The sequence below is a fragment of the Balaenoptera ricei genome, chromosome X, assembly GCF_028023285.1.
Source record: "Balaenoptera ricei isolate mBalRic1 chromosome X, mBalRic1.hap2, whole genome shotgun sequence".
In the NCBI taxonomy this organism is placed as follows: Eukaryota; Metazoa; Chordata; class Mammalia; order Artiodactyla; family Balaenopteridae; genus Balaenoptera; species Balaenoptera ricei.
In genome coordinates this window covers 101,073,860-101,087,432 of record NC_082660.1, presented here as the reverse complement: position 1 = coordinate 101,087,432, position 13,573 = coordinate 101,073,860, and the positions used below count along the sequence as shown (strand labels likewise).

The window sequence follows — 13,573 nt, the reverse complement described above, 5'->3', positions numbered from 1 at the left end:
GGGAGACAAGCCCCCTTGACTGGTTGGAGGACCGTGGGGACTAATAGGAGGGCTGCAGGAAGCCTGGATTCTGCTCATGAGGAGTGCATGTGCTGGCTTGCCCCTGGGGCAAAGCAGAGAGGGTGGAGAGGGGACTGCTCTAGTGGCTGCTAGGTTTTCCACAGCCACCTCCGCACACACCCCAGCCTGAGCCAAGCAAACACTACAGCTCCACTTACTCCATGTCACAGAATTCTGATGGCTGCCCTCCACCACAGCTCACACCCTGATATTCACCGAGAGTCTATGCAGGCCCCACCTGCTCTCCAGTGTGGCTCCACAACAGGACAGGGGCAGCAAAGGCTGAGGGCACTGATCAGCTATGAGGAACAAAGAGGATTTGCACCCGAGGCTGCATCTGAGCAGAACAAGGGAAGAAAGTGGGGGGTGCCTGCCCAGGCAGTGCATCAGAGACAGCTCGGATCTCTGTCTGCAGCCAACACGAGCCAAGAGCCCACACAGGCACTGCATGCTTCAGCATTCCTCCCTTCTAGGGCAAGGGTGCCAGTGCTAGGAGAGGGGAAAACACACACTTAAAGGGAACAGAGATAGCTCAGGCCTGACCCTCAGGGTTTCTGTTCCAGCAACTTGGTATCAGATCCTGCCCCCACCCCAATAGGGCAGTAACAACCACTGAACAGGGAGGAAGTCCTGCCTCACTCCCCGCTCGAGCTCTAGCCCCTCCATCTCCAGCCCCACCACCTAACAAGGTGATAACTTCCAGCACACCCTGAGGAAAAATATGACTTGCGTCCACATCAGATCCAACTCTCCCACCAAAGGCACTGGGCACATGCAATGTGTACAGGGATGATCCCACAATAGGTAACTGTTTTACCTAAATTCATAGAGGCAGAGAAACTTAAGGAAAATGAAAAGATAGAAGAACTGCTCTTAAATGAAAGAGCAAGAGAAAAACTCCCTGAAAATATAAATAATGAAACAGAAACAAACAATTTACCTGATAAAGAATTCAAAGCATTGGTAATATGAATGTTAACTGAATTAGGAAAAAGAATAGATGAACACAGTGAGAATTTTAACAAGAAACTAGGAAATATAAAAAAGAGCCAATCAGAAATGAAGAATTCAATAACTGAAAAAAAACACATTAGAAGGAATGAATAGCACACTAAGTGATACAGCAGAATGCATAAGTGATCTGGAAGACAGAATGATGGAAATCACCCAATCAGAACAGCAAAAAGAAAAACAAATCTTAAAAATGAAAACAGTTTAAGAAACCTCTCGGAAAAATTGAGCGTGCCAACATTCACCTTATAGGGGTCCCAAAGGAGAAGAGAGAGAGAAGGGGATTAAAATGTATTTGAGGAAGTTATGTGTGAAGACTCCCCAAACCTGAAGAAGGAAACAGATATCCAGGTACAAGAATCACAGAGAGTCCCAAACAAGATGAACCCAAACAGACCCACACCAAGACATATCATAATTAAAATGGCAACGTTAAAGATAAAGAAAGGATTCTAAAGGCAGCAAGAGAAACACAGTCATATACAAGGGAACTCCCATAAGGTTATCAGCTGATTTTTCTACAGAAGCTTTGCAGGATGGAAGGGAGTGGCATGATATATTTAAAGTGTTGAAAGGGAAAAACCTGCAACTTGGGAATCTCTACCCAGCATGATTATAATTTAGAATTGAAAGAGAGATAAAGAACTTCTCAGAGAAACAAAAACTAAGAGTTAATATTAACCTACTCTAAAAGAAATGTTAGAGTCTTCACTACATGGAAAAGAAAAGGCTATGACAAGAAGTAAGAGACTATAGGGGCTTCCCTGGTGGCACAGTGGTTGAGAATCTGCCTGCCAAAGCAGGGGACACAGGTTTGAGACCTGGTCCGGGAAGATCCCACATGCCGCGGAGCAACTAAGCCCGTGTGCCACAACTACTGAGCCTGCACTCTAGAGCCCACGAGCCACAACTACTGAAGCCCACGTGCCACAACTACTGAGCCCACATGCCTAGAGCCCCTGCTCCATAACAAGAGAAGCCACTGCAATGAGAAGCCCGCGAACCACAATGAAGAGTAACCCCTGCTCGCCGCAACTAGAGAAAGCCGGTGCGCAGCAATGAAGACCCAACGCAGCCAAAAATAAATAAATAAAATAAATAAATTTAAAAAAAAAAAGAAGTAAGAGACTATAGGAAAGGAAAAATCCCACTCATAAAGACAAATATAAAGGCTGAGGATCAACTGCTTAAATATGGTAGTACGAAGACTAAAGGAAAAATTGTAAAGCATCTATAACTACAATAAAGAGTGAAGGAATAAACATGAAGATGTAAAATATGATACCAAAACCAGACCTGAAACCCTGAAACTCCTAGAGGAGAACATAGGCAGAACAATCTTTGACATAAATCATAGCAATATTTTTTGAATCTGTCTCCTAAGGCAAAAGAAATAAAAGCAAAAATAAACAAATGGGGCTGAATTAAACTTAAAAGCTTTTGCACAGGAAAGAAGACCATTGACAAAATGAAAAGATGACCTAGGGAATGGAAGAAAATATTTGCAAATGATATGACCAAAAAGCAGTTAATATCCAAAATACATAAACAAGGGAGATGGAAGAGGTAGGAAATATGGGGATATATGTATAGCTGATTCATTTTGTTAGAAAGCAGAAACTAACACACCATTGTAAAGCAATTATACTCCAATAAAGATGTTAAAAAAATACATAAACAGCTCACACAATTCAACATCAAGGAAACAAAACAACCTAATTTAAAAATGGGCAGAAAACCTGAACAAACATTTTTCAAAAGAACACATATATATGGCCAACATGTACATGAAAAGATGTTCAACATTGCTATTAATCAGAGAAATGCAAATTAAAATCACAATGAGATACCACCCCACACCTGTCAGAATGGCTATCATCAAAAAGACCACAAATAACAAATGTCAGTGAGGACGTGGAAAAAACAAAACCCTTGTACACTGTTGGTAGGAATGTAAAGTGGTGCAGCCAATGTGGAAAACAGTATGGAGTTCCTAAAAAAACTAAAAATAGAACTACCATATGATCCAGAAATTCCACTCCTGGGTATATATCCAAAGAAAACAAAAACATTGATTCAAAAAGATATATGCACCCCAATGTTCATAGCAGCACTATTTACAATAGCCAAGACATGGAAGCAACGCAAGTGCCCATCAACAGATGAATGGATAAAGAAGATGTGCTATATATATACAATGGAATATTACTCAGCCATAAAAAATAATGACATTCTACCATTTGCAGCAACATGGATGGACTTAGAGAATATTATGCTCAGTTAAATAAGTCAGACAGAGAAAGACAAATACTGTATGATATCACTTATATGTGGAATCTAAAAAATAAAACAAACAAATGTATATAGGAAACAGAAACAGACTCACAGGTATAGAAAACAAACTAGAGGTTACCATCAGGGAGAGGGAAAGGGAAAGGGGCAAGATAGGGGTATGGGATTAAGAGATATGCTACTGTGTATAAGATAGATAAGCAACAAGGATATATTGTACAGCACAGGGAATTATAGCCATTATTTTGTTATAATAACTTTTAATGGAATATAATCTATAAAAATACTGAATCACTACGCTATATACCTGAAACTAATATAATATTGTAACTCAACTATACTTTAATTTTAAAAAAATAAGTGCTGAAAGCAAGATCAAGCCCCTCTCACTATAAATCAAAGCTATTAGGCCCATCCACCAAGCAGGCCTTGCAAATTCCCAGTCAGCTACATGGAGTTTCAAGAGACAGACAGTACTGACTCCCTCTCACAATAAAAAAAATAAAGTATCACTCCCCCAAGTCGCCCAATAAAACCTCCTCATTTCCTCCTAACCCCATACCCAGGGCAACTTGTCAATGCCTACCATGAGTGGAGTCTAGTATTAGATGTATGACTCCAGAAAGAAATACGTAGAATCTACCTATCCCTGTCTGCACAGCTATTGGAATGTGAATATCTTTTTCAGATTTTTAAATTTTTTCCAAGTTAAGAAGAAACCAAAGTGGACGTCTTAGCCAGCCCGGGCAGCCATAACAAAATACCACAGACTGGGTGACTTAAACAACAGAAATTTATTTCTCACAGCTTTGGAGGCTGAGAGGTCCAAGATCAAGGGGCTGGCCAGTTGGGTGTCTGGCAAAAGCTTTCTTTTTTGGCCTGCAGGTGGTGCCTTCTCACTGTGTCCTGACAGTGGAGAGAGCAAGAGAACTCCCTGAGGTCTCTTCTTATAAGGGCACCAATCCTATCAGGGTCCCACCCTCATGACCTCATTTAACCTGAACAACTTCCTTATTCCAAATACAGTCACCTTGGGGGTTAGGGCTTCAATATATGAATTTGGGGGAACATAATTCAGTCCATAGCAAAAAGGAAGGCTTCTGCCACTAAAAAGGATTATAAATATGGTCCAACTTGATAAAGGGCCCAAGGGCAGAATCCTCTCTGAAGCTCAACTGAAACATGGTGGCTCTGTTCTCAAAAACAATGTGAAGTACAGCCCTGGGATGGGTGCAGAGGTAAAATTCACATGAAGGGCCTTGCTTTAATCAATGTATTTCATAGAGTATTCCTTCATTTCTCCATTTTACACTGAATGGACCAAGAAGTGGGAAAAGCACGGAACATGGAATCAGAGGACTTGGGTTATAATCCTGACTCTGCCATTTACTAATCCTTGGGTTTTAGAGCAAATTATTAATTTCTGTGGTGTTGGAAAATATTCATCTAGTTAAAAAGGTAACAGCTCTGTGAAATAGGCAAGGGTAAGTGAAAGAACTGAATGAGATAATGTATGTTACAGAACTTTGTAATCATAAAACCTTAGATAGATGTCAGGGACCATTAAACTAAAGGGAGAGCTTAAAAGCCTCCTGACTCAGAGACACATTTCATCTCAGAGAGATAATGGCCAAGAGGGACCTTTTTAATCAGGATACTAGTATTAGAGGAAATTTGAGGATAAATAAAATTCCCACACTGCACAGTAAGTTGAAAATATAACTTACAGAACTGCTTAGTATAAGAAGTAGTATAGGATGACTAGTTACACAAATAACACTAAAAAAGTGCTCTGATCAACTGATATTCATCACACTATGGTTCCACAAATCACTGATGTTCTTTAGGTTGCACCAAGGTGTTATGCTACAAACATCAATCTGTGGCAGTCATTTATTGATTTGCAGAAACAATTTAATCCATGGGGAGAATTTTCTCCATTTCAGGTTTTTCAGTGACAAATTCCTCTTAATCCTTTAGTGACTGCTGGCAGACAGCATAACAAATTAACCTGTAGCAAAAGAACACCTAGGAAAAGCATATCAGGTGTCATCAATGGCTTGCTTTTATCCATTTGTGCTCATATACTTAGGTCTGCACTTTAAACTGCTAGCAAAAATTCCCTGTAGTCATATGATGGTATGAAGCACACTGTCTCAATCCCACCTGTAAAAGCCACTTTCCCACTAGGGAAATAGGTGGGGGAAAGGGCAGGAGATGCAAGACAGGGCAATTGTAACCTGAGGCAGTCTTGAAGGCAGAAAATTCTGAAAAGAAGTTGGCAGCCAAAAAGAACACAGGTCACATTAGCATTTAATCCAGAGAGCAAGGTGTGGATAGAATGGGTAGCTGGGAGAACAGACAGCACGAGAGAACAGGGCTTGAGCTGAGTAAGGAGATGAAAGATTTGCTGAGCAGAGCTTTTGAATGTGTTAGCATGTTCCTCTATTTACATGGTGCTCAGAGCATCTTGAGGTAATGGATGCAAATTCTTAAAGAAGTTAGATTAAATTTATGGCAATATTTTATAGGGTTCACAGAGAGCATCCTAATTTCCAGGTGATCTGCTATCCAGATCTGAGGAGCACTAAGGTTAAGTTGTAAATGACAAAGCCATAGGGGATCATTAATAGGCAATAGAGATACTCTGGCAATAGTCTTAATTCTTGGAAGGGGCACAATGGAGGAAAACCCTCTTCTAACAACACAGTCTTTGGAATCTCTATTAGAAGAAAGGTCTTGGGCTGGTTCCCCTTATGATGGAAACCACGAGGACTCATTAAGATGGCTCTCAGCAGTATAACTGTTATTTCTGGGAATCAGCCCTCAAGAGGCTGTGGGCACAGACCTCAGAAAATCAGAGGAACCCCATCTTTGGGTCTTATTCTATTCTACCTTAGGCATACAGAAATATAGTATTGGGCTGACCCGAATGTCAAAGGAAGAGGTGATTCAATCTGGATTATCTAGTTTATTTCATCTATAAAAACAGCCCAAACCAGTAATTTTCTCAAACTTCCTTTCTTTTAGCCTGAATCATCCTCTTGTCCTATCTTTATGGAGTAAGCACATGGCTAACTGATAAATGTGCCCCTCACTTGATGCTGTATCTAACCCAGTGGTCTCTTAAGTATCATAAATGTGGCTAATACTATGTAAACATTTATTGTTTTAATGCATAGTTGATTTTAGGGCTGGCATGGATCTTAGCAATCACTTTTTTTGTCTTCCTCATTTCACAGAAAAGGAAACAGACACAAAGAAGAGGAAATGTGACTTGTTCAAGTTCATACTTCAAATTAGTAGAAGAGCTGAGATTAGAATCCAGGTCTCCTAATTCCCAGGACACTACTCTTTAAACGGCACCATTTTACACATAGAGGTATGTACCATTATTTCCAGGTAAGTCCCCTGACAATTTTTATCTTTTGTTTTGAAATTGTACTCTTGTAACATTTCAAGTCCTAATCTTACATGCTGGGACAAGCAGGGAGGTGGAGAACTAATCAACTTTTCAGGAAATAGATCCTTGTACAAAAGTAAAACCCTCTCAGTAACAACAAGGGAGACCTGGTTTTATAGATCCCAATATGCAAAAGGAGAAAGTTACAAAACAGTCACACTGAAGGAGATTGCATTATAAGGGGATACTCAGCAGAACTTCTTGAGTGCATTTACGCACTTAAGATCATTACTTGGCAAAACCTTCTGGGACAGAGAAACAAAGTTAAAATAAGAGCCAGTGCCAGATGAAGACAAAGAAGAAGGCAAAATAAGCATCTCTGAAGTAAAATGGAAGTCATGAAGAAATAGGGTACGTTTGACAGAAACTCAGTTTACCATGAAAATATCCTGGCCCTAGTAACCAGCCTAGTGAAGAGCCTTCCTCAATCACATGGATAGTAGCACTGCCGCTTTTCTAGTCACTAGGGCTTAAACTTGGATATCATCTTGAGGTTCTTTCTATACCTCACCTCCTAAAGTCTATCCATTACCAAGTCCTGTTTTTCCTTCCTTTGAAATAACTCTAAAATTCTTCTCTTCTTCTCCATTTGACTGCCAGCAATCTATTGATACATGGGACTCCATTATCTTACAGAAATAGTCCCATTCTCTCCTACTCTAATTTACCATTTGTACAGCCATAGGAGTCACCTTATAACATACAGCTTTCTTGATCACATTCTGTTTAAGAACCTAGACTGACTCCCCAATGCCCATAAGATCAAGTCCTAGCTTCTCAACCATATGTTCATATCCGCCAACAAACGAGTCCAGTTTACCTACTCCTACATACTTCTTTCTCCTCCCAAATACTGCCATACCCAAGACAGTGCCAATTCCCACCCTTGGCTTCTATCTCCACCAGATTTATAACAGAGGTATTCTCCCAACTCCCACATCTGCCTGTCTAAATCCCACCCAGCCTTTAAGATTCAGCTCAGGTTCTACCTATTCTGCATATCTTTCCTAACCACCTCACAATAATTCCAGCTAATCTTGATCTTTACAATTTTAATTAGTACCAGCTATACTCAAGGCACTGATCTCCTCGCTTCTTTAGAAATGAAAAAAAACTAACAGGTAGAATTTGGACCCATTTAATAAAGTCCTGCTCTGAAAAAGAGAGATGGACAAATGTTCATATAGCCTTTGATGTCTGTTACTATGGAGAATGCCAAACCATCAGTTGAAGGGTTCCCTAAACTTTCTTCCTCCCAAGATGAAAGTAACATCTATTGGAACATCCAAACTGCACTTCATTCATGCCACATTACCCATTTGTTACACTATGTGAGAATTTTAGAATATGTGAGAGGTAAGAGACTTTGGATCATCAATTATACATTATACATGAGAAATCTGAGGTCCATTTCTGTTTCTTGTGCTTTCTGATGTTTTCTTTCCCTTTAGAAACCCACTGATGATAAATTACTAAAACAATTTTAGAAAGAAGTTCAGCAGTATGTATCTTTAAAAATGCTCCTGGCTTTTGACCCAGTAATTTGACTTCTGAGAAGTTGAGCAAATAACCTTGAATATATATATAAAAATCTTTATGTACAAAAGTATCTATCACTACTTTATTTATAACAGTAGAGATAAATGGAAGAAAGCCTAAGCATCCCCAACTGGAGACTATGGTACACCTGATCTGACCCAATGAAATATTATGTAGCCATTTAACATGATATTTTAACATATGATGGCATGAAACATACTGTGTCAGTGTCACCTAGCAGATCCACTTCCCCACGAGGGAAATTGGTGGTGGGAAGGGCAGGAGTTTTAAAAAGTGTTATTACAGATAATGATGTGTGGGAAATTCTTACAAAATATTAACTGAAGAAAACTGGATAGAAAAGGTACATAAAAGATGAACTCACTTAAAATGCATGAGGGGGGAAGACTGGAAATTTTTCCTTATCTTAAGCCACATTGTTTGATTTTTTATGAGAATTCATGATTTGCTGGTTTAAGTAAATTTTTTGGAATTTTTATTTTAAAATAATTTCAGACACATAGAAAAGTTGTATGAACAGTACAATGAACTCCTGTGTACTCTTCACCTATATTCCCTAATTGTTAGCACAAAAAACTTGTAAAGAAGTCCCTCTGCCCCATTTTATGAGGATTTGGTCAATAAGCTCCTATGTGAACATTGCCACTTTAGATTCCAAAGTACAGGGGTAACAGAAAGGGGACAAATACTCATTTCTCATAGCCTATGGGATCTGGGATGAAAGCCAACCCCAAGACTAATAATCAGATGCAAGACTTAACCAATTACACTGCATATTATTTGCTGTAATCAGTGTCATCCTATTCTGCCTTTCCCTTGACTACTTCAAGGAACATCATGCAGACAATGTGATAGAGTGTTGAGCAACAGATTTAAACTCCCCCATGCAGCTGAGTGACTTGAGGGAGACAAATATATATTTTTCGCTTGTGTCTTCACTCTAGAGAAAATGAAAAGCATTGATTTAATCCAGCTGCCAGCGGATCTACATAACTTGCCTGGACTTCGAAGAGAAGTGAAAAAGAGTTGAAGACCTTACAAAAATAAAAACACCATGTGTCCATAGCCATCAAAATGCATTATGCAAATGAAAGTACCCATATTTTAACATAGATACTGTATATTTCTACCCGGAATTTGGAAGAATTCTCTGTATTACAGACATTTTAGAGGTGGAAGAGACATTTGGGTCATCCAGCACTGTCCAATAGAACTTCCTGTAATGATGAAAATGTTCTATATCTGTGCTGTCCAATATGGTAGCCATGAGTCACCTCTGGTTATTAAGTGATCGAAATGTACCTGATGCAACTACAGAACTGAATTTTTATTTTATTTCATTTTAATTCATCTAAATTTAAAGAGCCACATGTAGCTAGTGACTACTGTACTGGACAGTGGAGATCTAGACCCTTTATCACTCTAAGTAGTTCCCCTTATCTTTCTGCACTTTCCCTGATAATCACATCCACTCCTAACAGCTCCAGTTACCACTTATAATGATGGTACTCAATCTTGGCTGCATGTTGCATTCACCTGGGGATCTGTTTTAAATGTCAGTGTGCCTGTGGGGAGAGGTGGGGGGTATTGTGACCCAAGCATGAGTGGTTTTTAAAAGCTCCTCAAGTGATTCTAATGTGCAGCCAGTGTGGAGAACCTTTGATCAATATGCTGATGACTCCCAATTCTATATCACCAGATCCCAATGCTGTGCTCCACATGCTGACAGGATCTGTCCTTCCTGATGTCCAGAAAAATAAAAAAATACCTCAAACACCAACATACCAAAATAGGACATCATTATGTCCATTGCCCTCACCCAAATCCTTCAAACTATAATTACTGGACTTATTTCTGCCATTTTGCTATTTGTTTTCCATACGTCTTATATATAGTTTTTGTTCCTCAATTCATTATGGCCTTCTTTTGTGTCTGATTTTTTGTAGTGTATCATTTTGATTCACTTCTCATTTCTTATTCTATATATGTTTTTAGTTATTTTCTTAGTGGCTACCCTGAGGATTACAATTAACATCTTCAGTTTATAGCAAGCTAGGTTGAATTAATAATAACTTAGCTTCAATAATATAAAAAATTCTTTTCCTATGCAGCTCCATCCCTCCTCCTCTATGTTGTTATTGTCATAACTTACATCTCTATATATTATGTGCCCATTAACATGGAATTATAATTTTTGTTCTATGCATTTGTATTCTAAACCATAAAGAAAAAAAAGAAAACTTCCAAACCAAAAGTACAATAATAGTGGCTTTTATACTTAGCTATGTAGTTACCTCTACCCGTGTTCTTTATTTCTTCATATGACTTTGAATTACTATCTAGCCTGAAGGACTCCATTTAGGATTTCTTATAAGGCAGGTTTACTGGCAATGAATTTCCTCAGCTTTTGTTTATCTGGGAATGTCTTAAGTTCACCTTAATTTTTAATGGGTAGTTTTGCAGGATATCAAATTTTGGTTGAGAGGTTTTTCTCTTTTTCTTTCAACACTTTAAATGTATCAACCCACTGCCTCCTGGCCTCCATGGTCTCTGAAGAGAAATTGGCTGTTAATTTTTATTAGGATCCCTTGTCTGTGACCAGTTGCTTCTCTCTCTGCTTTCCTGATTCCCTCTTTATCTTTGTCATTTGACAGTTTGATTATGTGTCTTGGTGTGGAATGTCTTTGAGTTTAACCTTCTTGGAATTTGTTCACTTTCTTTTTTTTTTTTTTTTTTTTTTTTTTTTCTTATTAGGCATCAGTTTTATACACATCAGTGTATACATGTCAATCCCATTCGCCCAATTCAGCACACCACCATCCCCACCCCACCGCAGTTTTCCCCCCTTGGTGTCCATATGTCCATTCTCTACATCTGTGTCTCAACTTCTGCCCTGCAAACTGGCTCATCTGTACCATTTTTCTAGGTTCCGCATACATGCATTAATATACGATATTTGTTTTTCTCTTTCTGACTTACTTCACTCTGTATGACAGTCTCTAGATCCATCCACGTCTCAACAAATGACTCAATTTCGTTCCTTTTTATGGCTGAGTAATATTCCATTGTATATATGTACCACATCTTCTTTATCCATTCGTCTGTTGATGGGCATTTAGGTTGCTTCCATGACCTGGCTATTGTAAATAGTGCTGCAATGAACATTCGGGTGCATGTGTCTTTTTGAATTACGGTTTTCTCTGGGTATATGCCCAGTAGTGGGATTGCTGGGTCATATGGTAATTCTATTTTTAGTTTTTTAAGGAACCTCCATATTGTTCTCCATAGTGGCTGTATCAATTTACATTCCCACCAACAGTGCAAGAGGGTTCCCTTTTCACCACACCCTCTCCAGCATTTGTTGTTTGTAGATTTTCTGATGATGCCCATTCTAACAGGAGTGAGGTGATACCTCATTGTAGTTTTGATTTGCATTTCTCTAATAATTAGTGATGTTGAGCATCTTTTCATGTGCTTCGTGGCCATCTGTATGTCTTCTTTGGAGAAATGTCTATTTAGGTCTTCTGCCCATTTTTGGATTGGGGTGTTTGTTTCTTTGATATTGAGCTGAATGAGCTGTTTATATATTTTGGAGATTAATCCTTTGTCCGTTGATTCATTTGCAAATATTTTCTCCCATTCTGAGGGTTGTCTTTTCGTCTTGTTTATGGTTTCCTTTGCTGTGCAAAAGCTTTGAAGTTTCATTAGGTCCCACTTGTTTATTTTTGTTTTTATTTCCATTACTCTAGGAGGTGGATCAAAAAAGATCTTGCTGTGATTTATGTCAAAGAGTGTTCTTCCTATGTTTTCCTCTAAGAGTTTTATAGTGTCCAGTCTTATATTTAGGTCTCTAATCCATTTTGAGTTTATTTTTGTGTATGGTGTTAGGGAGTATTCTAATTTCATTCTTTTACATGTAGCTGTCCAGTTTTCCCAGCACCACTTACTGAAGAGACTGTCTTTTCTCCATTGTATATCTTTGCCTCCTTTGTCATAGATTAGTTGACCATAGGTGCGTGGGTTAATGTCTGGGCTTTCTATCTTGTTCCATTGATCTATGTTTCTGTTTTTGTGCCAGTACCATATTGTCTTGATTACTGTAGCTTTGTAGTATAGTCTGAAGTCAGGGAGTCTGATTCCTCCAGCTCCATTTTTTTGCCTCAAGACTGCTTTGCCTATTCGGGGTCTTTTGTGTCTCCATACAAATTTTAAGATGATTTGTTCTAGCTCCGTAAAAAATGCCATTGGTAATTTGATAGGGATTGCATTGAATCTGTAGATTGCTTTGGGTAGTATACTCATTTTCACAATGTTGATTCTTCCAATCCAAGAACATGGTATATCTCTCCATCTGTTGGTATCATCTTTAATTTCTTTCATCAGTGTCTTATAGTTTTCTACATACAGGTCTTTTGTCTCCCTAGGTAGGTTTATTCCTAGGTATTTTATTCTTTTTGTTGCAATGGTAAATGGGAGTGTTTCCATAATTTCTCTTTCAGATTTTTCATCATTAGTGTATAGGAATGCAAGAGATTTCTGTGCATTAATTTTGTATCCTGAAACTTTACCATATTCATTAATTAGCTCTAGCAGTTTTCTGGTGGCAGTTTTAGGATTCTCTATGTATAGTATCATGTCATCCGCAAACAGTGACAGTTTTACTTCTTCTTTTCCAATTTGGATTCCTTTTATTTCTTTTTCTTCTCTGATTGCCGTGGCTAGGACTTCCAGAACTATGTTGAATAATAGTGGTGAGAGTGGACATCCTTGTCTCGTTCCTGATCTTAGAGGAAATGCTTTCAGTTTTTCACCATTGAGAATGATGTTTGCTGTGGGTTTGTCATATATGGCCTTTATTATGTTGAGGTAGGTTCCCTCTATGCCCACTTTCTGGAGAGTTTTTATCAGAAATGGGTGTTGAATTTTGTCAAAAGCTTTTTCTGCATCTATTGAGATGATCATATGGTTTTCATTCTTCAATTTGTTAATATGGTGTATCACATTGATTGATTTGCGTATATTGAAGAATCCTTGCATCCCTGGGATAAATCCCACTTGATCGTGGTGTATGATCCTTTTAATGTGTTGTTGGATTCTGTTTGCTAGTATTTTGTTGAGGATTTTTGCATCTATATTCATCAGTGATATTGGTCTGTAATTTTCTTTTTTTGTAGTGTCTTTGTCTGG

General features: G+C 38.6%; 1 protein-coding gene across 1 annotated transcript in view; it reads left to right on the top strand.

Annotated features, from left to right (window-relative positions):
* Positions 1-6,703: 6,703 nt before the first annotated feature.
* TRPC5 (transient receptor potential cation channel subfamily C member 5) overlaps positions 6,704-13,573 on the top strand; it is a 335,394-nt gene continuing 328,524 nt past the window's right edge. Inside the window, exon 1 of the mRNA XM_059910345.1 lies at positions 6,704-6,745. The gene's annotated coding sequence lies outside the window, so the exon portion shown is untranslated. The remainder of the gene's footprint in view (positions 6,746-13,573) is intronic.